The 20,329-nt window shown below is 35.6% G+C and overlaps 1 pseudogene; it reads right to left on the reverse strand.

Moving 5' to 3' along the window:
* Window positions 1–14,812: 14,812 nt before the first annotated feature.
* On the reverse strand, window positions 14,813–18,056 carry LOC147496433 (uncharacterized protein At1g76660-like; annotated as a pseudogene).
* Between the last annotated feature and the right edge of the window lie 2,273 nt (window positions 18,057–20,329).

Genomic DNA, 20,329 nt, shown 5'->3' on the forward strand with positions numbered 1-20,329 from the left:
TTGCAGAGGTAGGGATCATCCCGAAATAAAATTTCCGCGATGGATTAGAACTTTTTCAGTCATTCTGAGACCAAGATGAAGGGACTTCCTCGGTAACTAAGTAATTTACTATGTCAGCGTACCAGGGGGACAAAAAAATGGAATATAAGTGTTCATCTGGAAAGGAATCACAGATAGGTTCGGTATCAGTATCCATATCACTAACAAGTCTTGATAAATGTTCTGCAACCACATTTTTGCAACCTTTTTTATCTCTAATTTTTAGAGTAAATTCTTACAAGAGGAGAATCCAACGGAACAACCTCTGTTTTGCATCTTTTTTCGCTAATAGGTAACGAAGCGCCGCATGGTTAGTGTAGACAATTGTGGAAGAACTCACTAGGTAAGAACGAAACTTATCCAAGGCATATACAACGGTGAGAAACTCTTTCTCAGTGGTAGTATAGTTACGTTGAGCTTTATTAAGAGTTTTACTCGCGTAGTAAATGACAATTGGCTTATCTTCTACAAGCGTTGCCTAGTACGACTCAATAGCATAGTCACTCACCACGTCACACATTAATTCAGAAGGTTTAGACCAATCAGGTGGTTGAATTATGGGAGCGGTAGTTAAGGCGGATTTTAAAGTCTCAAAAGCTTGTTTGCAATTGAAACTGAAGTAAAAAACGGCATCTTTAAGCAAGAGATTGGTTAAAGGTCAAGCAACCTTTGAGAAATCTTGAATAAATCTCCTATAGAAACCTGCGTGTCCTAAAAATGCGTGAATGTCGCGAACTGTTTTTGGTATAGAAAGTGAAGCAATTTTTTCTATCTTAGCTTTGTCGACTTCGATTTCGTCTTTTGAAACGATATATCCTAAAACTATTCCTTTTTTAACCATGAAATGACATTTTTCCCAATTAAGAACAAGGTTTTTCTCTTCACAACGTGTAAAGACCTTTTCAATATTTGATAGACAGCTATCGAAAGAATCTCCATATATTGAGAAGTCGTCCATGAATACTTCCATAAAACGTTCAACCATATCACTGAAAACTCCTTTGGTTTTGGTATGGGATTGGCAGTTTTTGGTTGTCTTTGGAAAGGTTCTATTTTGGTAGAGATTTGTAACCGAGAGATTCGGTACGAATTTTAATTGGAATCTTATATGCTGTCGTGGGTTTTGATTTTGGTTTATTGGTTAGTTCGATTATGGAAGTTTGAATTGCTTTGAATGGAAGGTTTCCTAGTTCTGTTCGTGAGAATGGGAAAGGAAGTCTAAAGTAAAGATCAGGTGGTCAAAGGACTATAATGGGATGAGGTTTAAATGTTTAATGGGCTTTGGTGTATATGGGCTGGTCTATTTAAGTGCTAAGAATTGGCTTGGTGCACATGGTCCGGTCTTTAGCTCATGGGATTTTATAGTTGGGCACACTAATTCCTTCAAACTGACTTTAGCCCGCATGGTCCGAACTCAAGAATTCCAAACCACCAGTAACAACACGAGCTCCAAAGCTAGTAAGCTGTAACCCATAGCCATGCCCCAATGCAAACAACATATATATTTTGCACCTCTAGACCAACGTACACACTGATATCTTCGATTCTTTTCAATATCGACAATATTAATCAAGTTATTCTAATTCCTGCAAAATCACCGAAAATACACTAACTTAATCAAACAAATAAAATAAACGGACTAACTTATATAAAATTGGGCGTAAATAATGTAACATTTACGTGCTTATCAGACATCTTAGCATTTTCTTCAAGATGTATCCGATGGGTGCATACATTAGGGTCAATGCCCTTAATGTCATCGAGGGACCATCCAATAGCAGAACGGTGTTGTTGAATGACATATATTAAACGGGATTCTTGATTATCAGTCAATTGAGATGATATAATAATTGGATGACTACCATCTAGATCAAGATGTACGTATTTTAATTCCGAAGGAAGAGGTTTTAAGTCAGGGGCGGGTGGAGTGGGTATTAAAGATTCTTGAGGAAAATCGTTTTCCATAGAGTAAACAGATTGCTGTTCCTCCAAATCGCTGGACATCACGATCGTAGGGTCAAATAATGGTATTGACTCTAATAATTCGTTTACTTCTTATGTATAATCATCGTCCTCAAATTCAGAATTGCTAAAGAAAAGAAATTGGTATACTTCATCTTCAGGAAAAGTGTTTGTTAAATACTTTTGCACAATGCTATCAACCCTGTTCACCTTACCATCAATGTCAGGCTCTGGAATTTGTTTCATCATCTTGAACACATTTACCTCGACCGAAAGATTTTCGAAGGACATGGTCATGGAACCATCCCTACAGTTAATAAGAGCATTAGCAGTTGCTAGGAAATGGGCGTCTAAGATAATAGGAATGGAATCACATGCAACTTCAAGATTCTAAAATAACAAAGTCGACAGGGATAGAAAAAGTCTTGGACTTTTACAAGGGCGTTTTCCACAATTCCTTTTGGATACTTAATGGAACGATCGGGCTAACCTAGTAGAGTCATGGTGGTGGGTTTCAGCTCATGAAGACCTAGTTGTTTAAATAAGTAATATGGAAGTAAGTTCACACTAGCTCCTAGGTCTAGTAGTGCAAAAGAGTCGATATTTGTCACCTAAGGTGCATGGAACCGCTGGTCTACCGGGGTCCTTGTATTTAACTATACCATTGTGTTCGGTGATGGATGGAAACTGCTCAAATGAGGAACGCTTGTTGAGGAACATTAGTTCTCTTTTTGTGGTGCACATATCTTTCAGAAATTTTGCATGTTTTGGTAATAGCTTTAAAAGCGCGAGAAAAGGTAAGTTGATTGTCAAATTCTGAAAAGTCTCTCTCGAATTTCAAAGCAAAATTCATCGGGTTTATTTTACTGCCGCGTGTAGGAAACGGTGCCTTGGAGAGGAATTTGGCAAAGGGGTCCGCTTGCTTGTTTCCTAAATTCTAAGATGTTGACTTTGTTGTATTTGGTGAATCCTCCGTAGGTTCATTATTGGAAATAAATTCATTTGAACTGTCAGATTCCTTTGGTTGATCATCTGGCATATGTATTTGATTGTCTACAGTTTTTCTAGATCGAAGAGTAGTGATTGCGTGCACCTCACCTTGGTTGGGAGTACTTGTACCAGGTGCATTGGTAAGTTCAAAGGCAGTGTTTGCTGGCTTAGGGTTTGGAACTGCTTGTCCAGGAAACACGCCTTTCTGACTCTTTTCTTGCGCCAATTGTTGAAATGATTGTTAGATAGACGTTAAAATTTGAGATTGTTGGTTCATGTAAGCTAAGAAAGTCTCACTTGTCCTATCCGTAACGAGTGGCACAGGTTGTGCAACAGGTACTAGATCATGATTATTGCTGAGAAGTTGTTGATTATAGTTAGGATTTGGATTGGCTAGAACAAGGCTACGGTTGGTTTGATAGTTAGCATCCGAAGTATTTTGAAATTGATTCTGACTTTGTTGGTATTGTTGATTATTTCCTTGGCGGTATGGAATAAAGTTGTTGGTTGGTCGAACAGGTGGATTAGCGAAACCTGGAGGAGCCCCCAGCTGTTGGTTATTCTGGCGCCAAGCGAAATTCGGATGCTGTCGCCAAGGTGCATTAGGAATGTTGAATGCACATGCCTCTTCTGATGGTTTAGAAGGGGAGGCATATAACAAGGGACAATAAGCATCAGGATGGTCAGGACTGAGACAAAGAACACATGGGGATGTGTCAACGTTCATGACCTGTTTTGGGAGTTGATCGTTTACTTGAACTGCAAGGGCATCTACTTTTTTAGTTAGGGATTCTATCAAAATTTTTAATTCGGGATCGGGTTTTACCTCAAAAATAGATGTAGCCTTTGTTACAGTATCCTTTGATGATCTAGATGGCTCAGTGTTACCCCAGTGTGTACCTTTTTTCGCTTGTTTTTCAAGAAAAGTATATGCTTCAGTAGCTCCTTTGTCCTTGAAACAACCGTTGTTCATTATATCAAGAGTTTCTTTTTGATGATCAGAAAGTCCATTAAAGAAGGAACGGATAAGGACGGCTTTGTCTAGTTGGTGATGAGGACATTCTAAAAGAATATCAGTAAAGTGACTCCATGCTTCCGTAAACAATTCATGAGGATTTTGACGAAAGAATTAAATTTTCTGAAGCATTTCAGTAGTTTTCTTTTGAGTGTAAAATTGAAGCATGAAAGCTTGAACAAGTTTATTCCATGTGTCTATGGATTGTGGCTGTTGTCCTGCAAGCCAAATTGACGATTTTTCTGCTAAGGTGAATGGAAATAGCCGAAGCAAGAGTTGTTCCTTAGAGACAGCTGGATGGTGAAATGTTGTGGCCACTTGTTGAAGCCTACGAAGATGATTGTACGGTTTTTCGTGATCCAAACCATGATACATAGGTAACAAACTAAAAACGTTTGGTGGGATACGAAAATCACCGACAATGTCCTCAAGTTTGATGCAGGAAGAAGGTCCTTTCTGTAATGCAGTATAGAAGTCCAACAAGGACTTCTCAGCTGGTGGAGGATCGTCAGCCATAACTGCAGAAGTTAATGGTGACGAAGGAACTTGATGAAGGTAATTAACAAAAGGAGAACAATTTTTAGGTGAGAACTTATGCAGTTGCTTATCGTATTTTTTTCGACGATAGGTATGTTCAAATTCTTTAGTGGAACCAGACCTTAATCTCATGCAAGCATAAAATTAGATCTAATTGACAGAAATAACTTATTATTACTTGAATTTTATGATTCTCTTAAAGATTTTGGAGTTGAACAACGTAGGCCTAAGCTGCTGCTAATGTAGCAGTGAAGCGATGAATACGTGTGTATAAACCAACGGCCAGGTTACAAGAGAGATATGAGGGAGGCTTTCCATGCAAGCATGGTTCTAATTAAGTAACCTTTATCTTTCAAGTTTCCTAGACACCGTTGGAATATGATTAAGATTTATGGAATTAAAATTTATGTAAGGTCGTTCTTAATTATTATTATTATTATTATTATTTTTTAAGATTTATGTAAGTGTGAAATTACAAGCATGCAAATACGATCTACTCATACGATACTAGATGCAGGAGCATGTGAAGATACTCTACTCATACATATAGCTATACGAATAGGCAAGGTTGTATCATCGATAAATACTTCCATACGTACAGGCAAATATACATCAGTAATACGTATATGTACGCTAATTTATAGATCGATATTACGTAGACATATATCAACAGTAACAGGCAAATTTAAATTACTCATACGTATCTAAATACAGTAGCATGCGAATATAGTATGTGTACACATATAAATACGACAATGCTAAAACTAAACATGCAACGTATTATACATAAACGAAAATACGACTCTTGTATTGCATGATAAATCGATTTCGGCAATACTCATTAAGATTGCGAGTGTCATATAGAGAGCAGCTTCACCCCATAGGGTTTAGAAACAACTTACCCAACTCAGATTTTAACCCTCGTTGGAATGTTCACCTCTTTCTTGACAAAATCGAAGTATTATACAAGACGTGTACTTATACGTAGAGAAATACTAAACATGCAACAATAGACACTTAGACGTAGAAAGACAGATAACCAAGCAAAACAGTACCATTTAGATGTATATATACATTAAGATGCAATTCATGCCCAGTTAATCGTATATAAATATTTACAGGTATATGAACATGATTCATGCATATTTCTAGGCTAACACGTAAATAATCATCCATAAACTAGCACATGATAACTACGTACATGGCATTCATGCAAAAACAGTAAAAATTTAGAACCTGTTGCTTCCCGCAAGTCCGCCAAAGAAATGAAACAGACGTTTCAATCCGTCGACGTAATTAATCCCGAAGATATTCAATTTTTATGTCACAGCCTTCGAGAGTTAGGCTTGGATATGGATCGGGATTTATCGGTGGATGTTGGAGGTAGAACAGAGCAAAGAAAGAGAAAATACACCCGCGGACGCTGGGTTACACCTGGATCGCGAGTCCAAGACCGCGTACGCGCGTCGTCGATTATGTCATGTCCTGAGTTCAAATTTTCACAAAGAACCTTAGAATCTTATGTAGTTTACTTTCCGGTCCTAACTTTTTGTCCCTGGAAGTACAACAAAAATTCGAGAGAGGTCGGTCTTTTCTTGAGACAAAAAATAACGAAAATAAAACAAAAAATGTAAAAAAAAAAAAAAGGAAAAGGAAAGAAGGATGAGAGTGGGGGTTCCCCTTGGAGCAATTTCCAATCTGTAGCACAAGCACTTAGTCTTTAGAATGGCAGCGGTGCCATTTTGATATTTGCCTTTTGCTACGTTAGAGATTTGAAACTCTTCTTTGGCGAAAGTGCGGATTCAAAGATTTTCCTTACTCACGATCTTCATGTTCATATAGTTTGGAGTAAGGATTCGAACCAACCTAAATTCTATGACCACTTACAACTTGGTTTTTACTCTTTTAGGAAACTAGTGAGTAAGTTTAAATATGATTATATTAATACTAAATATTTGGTTTCTTTACTACACAAAAATTAAAAACATTAAGTTACGAAATCATGCAACTAAGACACAATAAAATTTTACTAAAACAAAAGTGGAGAGTCAATTCTCCTCATGTGAAGATTACTTTTGTTATTTGATTTTTATAAGTGCATTAAAATCTTCCTAGAACTCATAGACAAGTTCTACTAAAAGAAAACTTGATCCCTAACAAATATGACTCATCTCTAAGCTCATACATGCTAACATGTGGAACCAAGCAATGACTTATCTCTAAGCTCATCACTTGATCCCTAACTAGACTCTACACCAACTATCATTTTGGGATAGGATGTAGGTCTAGTTGTTCTTCCTAAACAACTTACTAAACCAAAATAACAAGAATTTTTCCTCACGTGAGTATTATTAACTCCCCACAAAGGGAAGGTTTAGCTCATGATCTTTGGGCTAAAACTAAAACAAGTGTGGAATGTAAAAAGAGAGAGAGCAAAAAGAAGAAACTATCTATTTATAAACTCACTTGCATAAAGAAGTGAGAATTTTTTAAGAGGAACACAAGGTTTCCTCCATTAAAACTATTACAAGCTATTTTTTTCAAAACTAAAAACTAAATAAAAACTAAGGCTAAGGAACTAAAATAATACATGGTAAAGGAAAAGAAGTCAAGGGAGTAAATGGATTGTCCCCTCCTTGTTTTGTTTTCTTCTCCATTTGAGAGAAATCTCATTTTCTCCCACGTGAAACACCAAACCACATTTACTTCATTTTTATCTACCACATTAAAACAAAATGACACCTTGCCTTTTTTTTCACTATTAACACCTAATCTAATTAATTACATGCAAGGTGTCAACTTTGCACCAATAATTTGGCATTTTTGTCTTGACATGCTCCATGATTAATGACTCATCAAATCTTGCGGGCCCGCATAGTGGGTCCACGTGCAGTCCGGTCTTTTGGCAATTTTACAACTTTCCGCCTATGCGTAGAGTTCATCGCCCTGATTGTCTGAGCAGCTCACTTGTCACATTCGGAGTCCTGGTTCAAGAGGTAGGAGCTTCGGAAGTTTGATGCTTCTGTGCGGATTTGTTGGGCTTTACATGGCTGATTTGGAAGAATTCATATATACGTCATTCCCCGTGCTTTAACGCAGGTTTAACCAATATTTTCATGTTTACTGCGAATACCTGCAAAAGTACAAAAATATATTTATTTCATGATTATTAAACACATAATTAACTAAATTTATATGTCTCAATGGGGTTTCATATTACAGTTTTGGGTGCTTATCAAGGAACAATCCTTAAATTACATTATTAAACTACAAAGAAACTAACCAACTCTATTACATCTGTCTCAAAACAAAACCGTACCCTTCAGAAAATCTTAAACCAGAAGAATCCAAGAGTAATTCCAAATCATGTGTCCTTATCCACTGCACTCCACCATCTATGTTCCCAAGAACACACCCATGTTGCAAAACAAAGCAAACATGGGTCAGCAAATTGAATTTGCTGGTATGAGTAGACTAACAACAAAATATATATAATAATCTTTCAAATTAATAAATATAACATTACCAACCATTTCAACTTGGAAGACAATATAGTTCTGTTTTCTAAAACGGCGTGTAGTTTCTTCCCAAGTAAAATTTCACCCCCAATATACAAATTCCAAGAATCTCATATAATAGTACCCACAACATAAATACCATTTACATTCCATTTATTAAATGCACATATGATAACCTAATTAAATATGAGTTTGGTATACCTTACCTTTAAGCCAACACGTCGTCTTAGGGTAGGATATTTATGTCCCTGCAGAAAAGATTAATAGATCCTACCCTCCTGCAAAACAGAGTTAGACATCACAATAAAATGATTTATCTCAGCCAGTCAAATTTCCATTCGTAACCAAACCTCATTTAAGACATTTAAGTCTAATTGATATAACTTGGTTCGTCCCGCATATTCAGGGAATACCACTTATCATAATATCTATATCAAGGGTAGTCATTTATATGACATCATTACGTCATAAAGTTTCTGCGTGCATAACCATAGATCTCAGACTATCACAAGTCATTAATATTTTCGTACTAACATATCAAGTTATAGTCATTTTGCAGTCACATAAAAATCACAATCATTTACTAATATTATTCACAATCACACTTCACATCCATAACATCACAAAATTCATATACTTTTACTTAAAAACCACTCGTCTACTTATGAGAATGGGAAAATATCACACCCAAGGAGTACATTCATCTCTTGTGAGTATCAACTCATACAAATCACGTATATATTTCTCATAAGAACTCATATACATCATATGCAATAACTCCATCACATATAAAATCAATATTTTTACTTTACTTATTAATTATCTTGTTGACTCATTTATTCAAAGACACAGCCCAACCTTTAGTTCCTACTCCATGATTTGCATTATACACACATTTGCCAAATCACACATATCTGTGTGCCTCACTTACACCGAGTACCACTACAAGACATATGTCCCAAGCGGGATATCGCCTCCAGGAAACATACTTTCATCTTGTAAACTCGTAACTTATGAGTCACAGCCATCTCTGGGCTTTCCATACACATAATCACAAAGCCTCCTTTGGGCATAACAAAATATCAAGTCATTCATGGCACATTAAATGAATACCTTGGGTCATTCCCGCCACATTCAAAGAATACCCATCATAATAGTAACAGGTCATTCATGGCACATTCAATAAATACCTTAGGTCATTCCCGCCACATTCAAGGAATACTTATCATAACACTAACAAGTCATTCATGGCACATTCAATGAATACCTTGGGTCATTCCCGTCACATTCAAGGAATACCCACCTACATTCCCGTACATTCAAGGAATACAGCCAACCCGCAAGACAAATGTATTAGTTCCTCTCTAAGGCGGCTTTTCACATGACATCATTAGTCATAAACATTTCATTTCATTTCTTTTCATCAAAGAGGCGTGGAGAGATCTAAAGATGTGGGCGACACATTAAATTTTCATCGGACACTTTTACACCGGATTTTTAACACTCAAGAGTTCTCATTTATTATAATATTTTCATTACAAAACAAACATCGTCTCAAACAATAGAATCATTACTAATGATTCCAAACATCATAACTAATCAACTCACCTCTTTATCAATTATATAAATCATATATATCAAAAGGTTCAATTAAGAATAACGCATTAGTTAAATGTCTCGTGAATACATTTTAAACCACCACAATCATGTACATAATTAAGTACTAACATTGTACACATTTAGTTAATTATCACAATCACTAATAACTAATATATAATATAGTGTAGTGGCTGCATTTTTGCTCAAAGCTGCCTACGTATCCAAATCTTTTAAGATTGGAATCAAGCTTTCGTAGTTCTTATCAGCCACATAGTCAAAATCAAAGTCCATCAATGCCAATATATATAATTGCATAAAACCACATCAAATCTTTATTAGATAATTACAAACATGTTTGTACAAGTTTTGACAACATCCTATTATTGGATTTGTCCACAAAATTCAATATGTCAAAAGTCTGAAAAGTCAACATTCAAAAAGTCAACGTTCAACAGTCAAAGCCGACAGTCAACATATCATTTTCATGGTCAGCCATGGTTCATAGTTAAGGTCATGGCAACATTATTGAATTGTATTTCTTATATTCTTTCCACGTAAAGAGAAGTATCTTGTTCGTATTTCATTGTTCACTCGTTATTAATTTTTATGATGTCTAAGTGTCATAGCGTCGTATATCATAAAAGACTGAAATATCAGATTGTAGTTAATACACGTACACACGTATATATAGAAAAGTCTTAGCCTAAAGCCAAGCATACTAATAGCCCTAGACTTATCCTACTGGACCTAATCCTAGCAGTCAAAAGTCAAACCTGGTTAACTAGTCAAAGTCAAACCCAGTCAACCTGCCCAGTCTACCAGTTCTAACCGCATCTAACCAAAAACCCAAACACTAAGGCCCAAAAGTCTTTAGCCTTTCCCAAGCCCAACTTAAATAAACTTAAGCCCACAAGTTGATATATAAAAAAAAAAAAAACCCCAACTCAAGCCCACAAGTTTTATTTTGGCCCAAGCCCAACTTAAATAAACTTACTCCTGGAGCACTATATCGTAGTCTCCTTCATATCCCTCAATAGCCCTTACTATATCTTGTTTAAGACAGGTTTATCTCTTGGTCGCTTTTAGTGTCATGTTTTAGGGCTATTCATGGAATTCGCGCGTTTGAACCTCATCTAGGCTTCTCCTTTATTTGAACTAGCAAGATGCACGTGCTATGCACACGATGTCAAACAAAACGTAAAGATGAGTGTAAACATAATTTGGGTGAGCACACTTACAATTGACATTATGCTTGAGCAGATACACTGACATCCGTTTAAAATTTGAATTGAATGGAACTCCATGCCTATTTGATTTCCAGACATACGTAAGCAATAAACTTCTAAGTATAGCTCCAAATCACATGTACTTTGAGCCGCTCATCCTAGCAAGTGCACGTTGCAAATGACAAAGATAAAAGGTTAGTGCATCAAAAGCATCTATGTAACGTTATGCACTGAAACCAATATCCAAATCTTAGATAAATAGGTAATATGCAACCGTAGGTATTGAATTGGAAGAATAGGACATACCCTCCAAAAGCTGAGTCATTTGGTTTGTTAATCAATCATCCAAAATAAAGTTACAATGGCATAGTATTTAATATGGAGTTACTCACATAGTCTTTTTTTTCGCTTGACTGCATGCTGGACAATAAATTAAAAGCTTTTTGGGCACGCTCATTGAGCGTGAAGTCGTGAACTGGTGAGGTGGTTTTGAGTAATTGTTTCTATTTGACTGAGGACGTTGGCTTTGGTATTTCGCAACATTTGTTGACATGATGACATGTGATGGAGAACGTAGACATAACCAAAAATTTGAATATTTAAAGAAAATATTCCTTGTATATCTCAAATACATAGTAGCAAATAAAAGAAAATGGTGATTTACATGGGTAAGAGAAAAAATGACAAAGATATACTGGCCAAAAGAGAAGGGAAGAAGCCGCATGAACTGCATACCGCTTCAAGCTGGCAAATGCTCCCAGCAAGTAATATAGCACTTGGAGTTGTGTTCTACGATAGAAGCACAAAATTATGTATTTGATCACCACAATCCAATATGTTAACTATTTTACTTGCCAAAGCAATAGCACCAATCCCAAATAGAAAAAGCACTAAGAGCCTTGCAACTGATATACAAATTGTTGTTTTTATCCCAAGTTTACAATCATTTGGCCATTCAGCAAGCATGTCTGTAAAAATTAGGATCACTGAAGGTACGATGCACCGCTCAAAATTTCTAGACTACATGTGAAGAAGGATAGAGGAGCATAGATCCTTTAGTGGTAACAGAGATGCTATAGGTTGGGGGTTGAAGGATATGATGTATAGTCCAAACACGTTTTACGCTTTATTTAAACCTTCTGAAAGAGCCCACCAATGTTTTACATTATATCTTCTATATATGTTAAAAAGACAGCGAGTGCCTATTGGTGTGAAATAACGAAATTAAAGAAATACAGAAGAATAGTCCTTAAAAACCTCTTATTCCAACTTAAGGTATCTCCACAAAACACGGATACCACACAGGCATTAGTACACCTTAAAATGAGACTTTAGAGTAAACTGGTGGCTTTAGACTGCACCTGCATTGAAGATAGCAAAGGTATATAAAGAGAGAAAAACCATAATTAAATATCAAGGTCGAAATAATAACAAAAAATTGATTGATTATATATATCAAAAAAACAATTATGCTTACTTGCTGCTATTTTATTACATAGAAGTTGATCATCGTGAATAGAAGTCGAAGTGGTCCTTGTTGTACTTGTACCATCCATATGAACATTTGTATGGGAATAGATGTGAACTTGTGTGCTACCTATTCTTTGCCTTGTCTGTTTGCGCAGATTCGAAAAGTGAGGACTCATAGCATCCACATGCCTTTTTTGCTGCAGCTTTCATTTTCACTCAATCTTTTTTATGCATATGCTAGTTGTTTTTTGCTTAAGACCATTGCTTCTGGACAGACAACAGACTACAAAAGTACAACAATAAGAGTTAATCTTTGTAAAATTAGTACTCATAGTAAATAATACTCATATGAACATTCTAAAAGTACTGTTCAACTTAAAAGTTTAGGTATTGATTATGTTACCGTAAAACCTTAAAAGTACTATTCAACTTAAGTTATCACTCAAAGTCCACAAAAAGAAGTTAGCAGCAAACAGCTTAACACCAAAAAGGCATTGCATTTACTAAAGAAAATATGTTCCCCCTTATACCGATGCCATTACACATAAAACTAATCATCAAATATCTCTGAACTGGTAAGTTTGGTTTTTAACCATGCTTTCGTATGACATAAACTGAGTTACTTATTTAACATTTTAACCATATCTGGAATTATTTACCAGTAGAGGAGGATTGACAAAGTCAAAAAAACAAAATCATTTTAAATCAGTCAGGATGTCGAGGGATTTAAACTCCTCTTCTTGGTTCTGACAATTAGAATAAGAGTGTTCACATTGTCATATAAAATGATAGACCAACATAGTTTAGTAAACAAATCATTCCACATACCGGGCTTTCACTTTTTAGTTTCAAATCATTCCACACAAAAAGAAACTAATACAAACATTACAATATTATCCATAAAGAAAAGGATTTCAAAAGAAAAGAAAAAACACTGTTTTTAAGTAACGGATGACCTTAGGCTACATATAGTTAAAAAGTTTGCAGTAAACAACAGAATGAGGACATGAAGAAAACGAAACCACAGAAATATCCTTACAGTAAGCATTAGCAAAAATGTGGCCTTTAGTTCACTTGAGATCTTTGGTCAAGCGATTCAAAACGCAACAACCTCGTAAACCGCCAAAGTAGATGTTGTTCCAAAGTGCTGCCCGTGCAGTTTGGTCAAAGGCAACTTTGATAGGAACAACCCACCAATCCTGGAAGGGGAATAGAACCTGCAAAGCAACAAAACCTGTGTCAGGCTTCCACTCAATTTCAATTAATAAGATAAAATTAAGGTATAATTAACGACTCTTACAAAATATCAAAAGATAATAATCACCTCACAAAAATGGTAATAATAATGAGAAAGAGATCCATGAAGAGAGAACCCAACAAGGCCTGATCTGAACATGCGTGTCCAATCAAAATCAAAAAGAGGTTTTCCTTCAACGCACTACAAATCAACAGAATATGAGAAGAAAACTATGGAAATAGAAACTAAATGTATCAGAGAGCCTCAAAGAGTTACCTGCACAATCCAATCTCCCAAAGAGTAGACTATGCCACTTATCATCATTTTAGCTAAAACAGGATTTTCTCTTAAAGCTTCTTCATAAGCAGTCCAGTTGTACAGTGGTGCATATCTTGTTGTCTCCGGAGAAAATATGATTTTTTTTCATTTTGTTATTTTTACTGTTGGCAAAAGAAAGTGAGAGAGAGAGAGAGACGGAGATTGAGAGGGAGACGGAATGTGAAAGGACTATATGTATTTATAGTAATTAAAGACACATAATTAATATTAAGTGGACAAATGGTACAATCAGGGAACCAAGAGCAACAAAGCCAAGGTTGTAGCGCATGAGCTACTTCAGTGACGAAACCATTGGAAGATACGTAATTTCCTTCTTTAAAAAAAAAATCCAAAACATATCAGACTCATAGAGTACCCAAGGACTATTAAAATCAATTTAGCTCAACCAACAAAACAATTCTTCAAAGGGGCTTTTGTATTTGAGAAAACAAACAAATCTTTTTCCAAACAAAATTTGAGTGAATAGTAAAGTTTGAGACCATATATTATTTCCCATCTATCCCTATATAGTTTCTATCTAAGGTCACATAAAGCTAGGTTCTTATAGAAATTTACTTTGAATATTGAATTTTTTTTTGATGAACGTTAAAACGGCTAAATAGCTTATTGAAACAAAACAGGACTAAAGTTAGTGTACCTCAGTTTTCCTATAATAGGAGTAAATGTCTTTAATGTATTCAACAACGGCAAGTGGATTATTCGAATCACATCTGTCTATATCAATAATGGGATCTGGCGATACGTCCTCCATTTCAACCTCCTCCTACAATAATCCCAAGAAGGTGTAAGATCATCAGTTAAAATGTTTAAAACCCGTTTCACATAGCTGTCTTAGTTAATCAACAACATAGATAGTACATACAATCTCAACTTTTGTGAGTTTTGTGAACATCGGCAAAGGCAAGTCATTAGCTGCCTTGTACTCATCCACATCTATGATAGTACAGTCTTCCGGTAGTATCGACAGTTTTGGTTTTTTAGCTTCCTGTAATACAAAACAATCTCATTAAAAGATTTTCATGACAGTCGATTGAGTTCTTTGCTCCATTGGAATGGCAATCTCTTTCAGTTGTAGCTCTCGCTATTGTTCTGTCTAATAAAGGCTCTACTGTAGATTCTACTGATGCCAGATGATCCATTCCCATACAGTTGGTACCCACTTTTGCAGTTAACTCAAACGATACCCTATGACCAATGACAATGTCATCATTTTGGGACCCATTGTCTGAGTTTGCAAGTGATGCAACCTCCGAAATCTGATTCTCCAGATGGAAATTGTCTCCGGAAGGTGGTGTCACGGGATCTGGTGTTATGGAACCAGAACCTTGATGTGGCCCCTAATTGCATGTAGAGAACCCATCAATACTCCAGAGCTTAGGAGGTTCTCCAGTACGAAACTCGAGAAAAAGATGTCAGGCTAAAGTGAACTCATTATCCAGGAAAGGAGAAGAAGTGCCTGAATTAGAGATCACTAAACTGGGTGATAAGGTGGCCAACTGGGCTTCCTGGATACAGATAATAGGGACGGAATTCATAGTGAGAAGGTGGAAATTTCTAACTGGCTACACTATTTATTTCGCAACTTGCATCCAAATGAGGATGTTAGTAGTCGAGCAAATGAACCTCCGGTGACGAAGGTGTTGTCCGATGCAAAGGTTCCGGAGGGGAGTAAAGGGAGCGAAGTGGATGGTTCAATGGTGAAGGTTGAGAAAACAAGTGGAGAAACTAACTGGGTCTCGTCGCATAAGGCCCAATGGCAAAGATGGAATTGGGACCAGGGGAATAGACATTTGCAGATAGAGAAGTGAAGGATAAGAATCTTGTCGGTGTCCGGGTAGCGTAAGGGGTTCCGACCGAAGGAATGAAGCAGGGGAAGAGGGAGGAGCGCGAAGGGTAATACAACAAGAGGGCGGATGGGCTGAATTTCCGGTGGAAGCCCCAAAGAGTTTCGACAATCTGCAGGTTCAGGGGACTAAAGGCGAGAATGGCCAATTCGCTTCCTATTTCTATGAGATCCAAAACACAAATACCCACTCCAAATAATCCCCATCTTCTTTTTCTGCAATGTGCCCCAATCAAGATTACATATGTAAGCTTGTAAAGAGAAATTTCAGTAAGCTAGCACATACTTTCTGTAGATATATAAATCTTGAAAATGAATATTTAAAAAAAAATAAAGAAAAGAGATATCAAGAAAAGGTAGACTTGCACCAAATCATCCAAAGAAAGGTTAAAGTTGAAGCAAGTAACGAAATGAAGGTTGAATCCTACACCCCCGTGCTAGCCACATGCAAGAAACTAATAAGTCTAGTAACAATTTATATTTACAGTAACAAAACAGGGAAGATCAAAAGCATATAAAATTGAGCCTGCTGAATGACCTCAACGGCAGAATTTAGTTCTCATGACTGAGATATGAAATAACTTACAGCTATACAACTAAGTTACTTGAAAATCTTCTAATGTATTTTGAACAAAGGAAAAAAAGAAAAAACCGAAACACCAACTTAATTTCCTTTTAAACAACCGATGCACCATACTTGCTAGCCAAATATTACCAACATCATTAGAATTACAAAGCAACTTGAGTAACAAAATTGAACTTTCAAAAACTAAGGGTCTCAAGAGAATCAATGGGATCGACAAGACACCTTCTACTCCAACTCATGTTGTAATTGGAAAAGCATAACCTACTCTGAAAACTTAGCATCTGTTATTTATCAAATTGTGTAAAAAGCTTCTAGCTGACGAGTTGTGGGGAAGAGAAATACAGAAAATAAAGAGGGTGCATTTTTTTCTCACTAAAATCCAATAATATTTGGCTTCCATATAAACAAGAACTAAACACAAGAAAGTACAGATAACATCCAATGTATCACCTCAATGTGCGTCTTCAAATATGATTAAAAGGTTACCGCTTGGATTCAGTCATGAAAGGGGGACATGATACCTGCATCGAACTTAAAAGATTGATTAGGTAACATTGATTAACATAAATTATGTAATTAGGAAAGGTCACCTTTGCCTTACCATCTCTGGGAGGCTGGAGAGATTCTTAAACAATGGTTACATGTTCAAAAAGAGAAAAAGATTTTACCTTTTGAAAAAATCAAATGGTAACAGAGAGACTCTTTTTCAATAATCAAATAGCCATTATTTGAGAGAGAGAGGGGTGCATATGAAGAGAAAAAAAAAATAGATATGGGAGAGAATGGAAAAGAATCGGTTCTTTGATTAGACTTTTTATTTTTTTTAACTTCTTATTAAATAACCCAATTACTGCTAATTAAATAAAATTTATTGTAAAGCGTACAATTCAGAATGGCGTGGATTTGGTTTTCTAATATACTCCCACATGAAAAGACTGATTAGCCCTATTTGAAGGTGTTAAGCAATTATTTTATTTAAGGACAACATCGGTACTGAAAATTTATAAACACATAAAAAGATAAAGTAGTCCTCATTAATAAATAGCTAGGCATCTGATTTTATTATTCATCAAGGGTATTATGTGTCAGAAAAAGTACCAGATGAATTTAAGAGGCCACGATCATTATAGATATACTAGTAGTAGAGATATTCTTTTTGGCAAACTTGCACACCATTATGATAAATTAGTAAGTATACTAGGACAGGTCGTCAGGCCTTTAATATTGGCTAAATCTATGGTACGCAGGTCGTATGGTATGCTATCAAATCTGGGCCACTCATACCAAAGGGTGCGTGTGTATTGCATGGCAAAAGTACTGATCCAAAGGCCCACATTACCTGCGCACCATACATCTCGCGCACTGAAGACATGCTCTTTAATATTAGGTAGATAGTCAACTTTTGTCACATTATGATTCACTAGGCCTTCGCCCTTTCAGAAACCTTATATATAGTTTACATTGAATCTAAGTAATTGTTTTGTTGTTATGCTTTGGTATTCACGAAAATATCCATTGTGCTATTAATTTCAAGAAATCATGTCAATGTGCACAAATGATAGGACTCACCTTTCCCCTGAGTGTGACTGCAATTCCAATTGGCTGACCTTCTCTAAGCTTAAATGTAGCAATTGACACCCTCGCCCCCCGAGTCTTCACTGGCCTTTGACCACAAATAATAGACAAATCTTTCATTGCTGCATCTAAACCTTTAGAATTCTGTGCAGCTTCTCCAATCCCACAGTTCACTATAATTTTCTCCACTTTAGGTAAGCAAACTCCTCCTTAAGCAAGGGGACAAATTTTTTTTTCCAAGTAAGTAGTCTTGAGACGTTGAACCTTTTCTACTTCCCCTTTTTCCACTAGAACGATATTTTCAGCTTTTACTGAGAACCCTATTGGTTTCTTGAACTTTTTCAAACAAAAAGAGAGGGTTCGGTTTTAACCAAACCCTCGTCTTTTTCTCCAACGTTTTTATCTTATCATATTTTATTTTTATCTTTATCTTTTTTTTTTTTTTTTTTTTAAATATTATTATTACTTTTTAAACCCTAATAAATAAGGGAAAATATAAAGAAAATAAATGGGGTGTTATACTTGGATTCTGAAATCTGATAAGATTCTTCATCATACCCTATTCCTGTATCCATATCTCCGGTAAAATTATTTCTGAGAGTTTGCTCAATGAATAATTTCAAATCATTCTCAATACTGATAATGGCGTCTTCTGTTAGAAAAGTAATCCACCATCTTGAATAAAACTTCATTTTGAGAACTGGAATTTTAAGGTGATTATATTCACATTTTAAATCCCACTTAAAAATCCATGGTATACCATATAAGGTAAAAAAAAAAGTTAAATATGGTAAGCCCATATGCATCTTATCATCACCATTTAATTGAGGATGATATTCAATCCATTTTAGAAAAATATCTAAAAGGTTCTCAGGGAGAATATTAAGTTCAGGACCAAAATATTCCCACCAATAAAAAATCCAATATGGATAATCAGTCTTAATAGACTGGGGACATAGTTTAATAAACCATGAATGTTTTTTGTGAGCATTTTGATAGAAAAATACATTAGTACAAGCTGAAATATAATCCCAATAGTTATAAAAGATATTTGTCGAACTTGATTTTCGATATTTGTTGGGATCTAAACCACATTCATTATAAGAGATAAATCTCTTAAATATTGCTTTGCTGTAAGAGATCAGACTATATTCCGAATCAGGCTTCTGTAATGTATGGTTAATATCCATAGTAGAAGTAGTCGAAGCTAAAATTTCCTCATAGATATATCTATGTTTGCCGTCAACAACAGGATACTGTTGTGTGTCAAAATATCTTCTTTAAATTTTCCAAGGATCAGGCATCCATTGCTCATCACCTGGTTAAAGATAAATGCCGGTTTGATCTGCCCTTTTATTAGGGACATAAGGAGTCGGAGGTGTAAGAACTGCCTCTTTCATTGACTTTCCTTTTTGCTGAGTATAACCATGAGACAAGGGAGGAAATTGCTCCTCACTGTCAAGGAAATTATATTTTCTTTTGCTATTTCCACGGCCTTTAGTGGTATAACCATGACCTTTGGCTCACTGAGAGGTGGTCATAATCCCTGCAAAAATTCTCTTGTTAGAAAATCTGGCAACGAATTAAAATCACCTTTGATTTATTCAATATCAAAATCAAAGGCAGAGAGATCAGCTTGCCATCCTGCAAAAATCTGTTTAAATGCAATATTCTTGATATCTTTCTATAATACCTGTTTAGCATCACTACAATCAATACGAACCAAGAATTTCTTATTTAATAAATCATCATGGAATTTATGAATACATTTTACCAGCAAAAAAATCTCCTTCTTTATAGTAGAATAATTCATCAGAATTTTTTTTCCAAGTTCCAGAAGTAAATCGGATTAATTCTTCTTTACTAGTAATAGGATTTTTCTGTTTTAAGATACCACCATAGCCAATATTAGAAGCATCTGTTTCAACAATTTTAAACCACTAATAATTAGGTAAAGATAAGCAAGGTAATTGTTTTGCTTTAAGCTTAATCTTTTGTACTGCAAGAGTATCCCTTTGCTAGTCTGGAGTATAGGATAGAGGTATCCCGTGAAAGATTTTTATAATAGTCTGCTAAATAATTAAGACTACCAAGAAATCTTTGTAACTGAGTTTTGTCTAAGATTTCATCAGGAAATTTAGAAGCAAACTCAATACTTCTGTCTATAGGAATTATTTTTCCTTCAGTAATGTTATGACCAAGAAAACGAACCATTGTTTGAAACAATTTCATTTTAGGTGCAGACGCTACTAAACCATTTCTTTTAATAAGATTTTTTAATATTTTTAGATGTTTAATATGATGTTCTAAAGATTTAGAATAAATTAGAATATTATCAATATAAACAATAGACAAATCCGAATAAGGATTGCAAATATCATTCATAATATTCT

This window comes from Coptis chinensis, chromosome 5 (assembly GCF_015680905.1).
Source record: "Coptis chinensis isolate HL-2020 chromosome 5, ASM1568090v1, whole genome shotgun sequence".
In the NCBI taxonomy this organism is placed as follows: Eukaryota; Viridiplantae; Streptophyta; class Magnoliopsida; order Ranunculales; family Ranunculaceae; genus Coptis; species Coptis chinensis.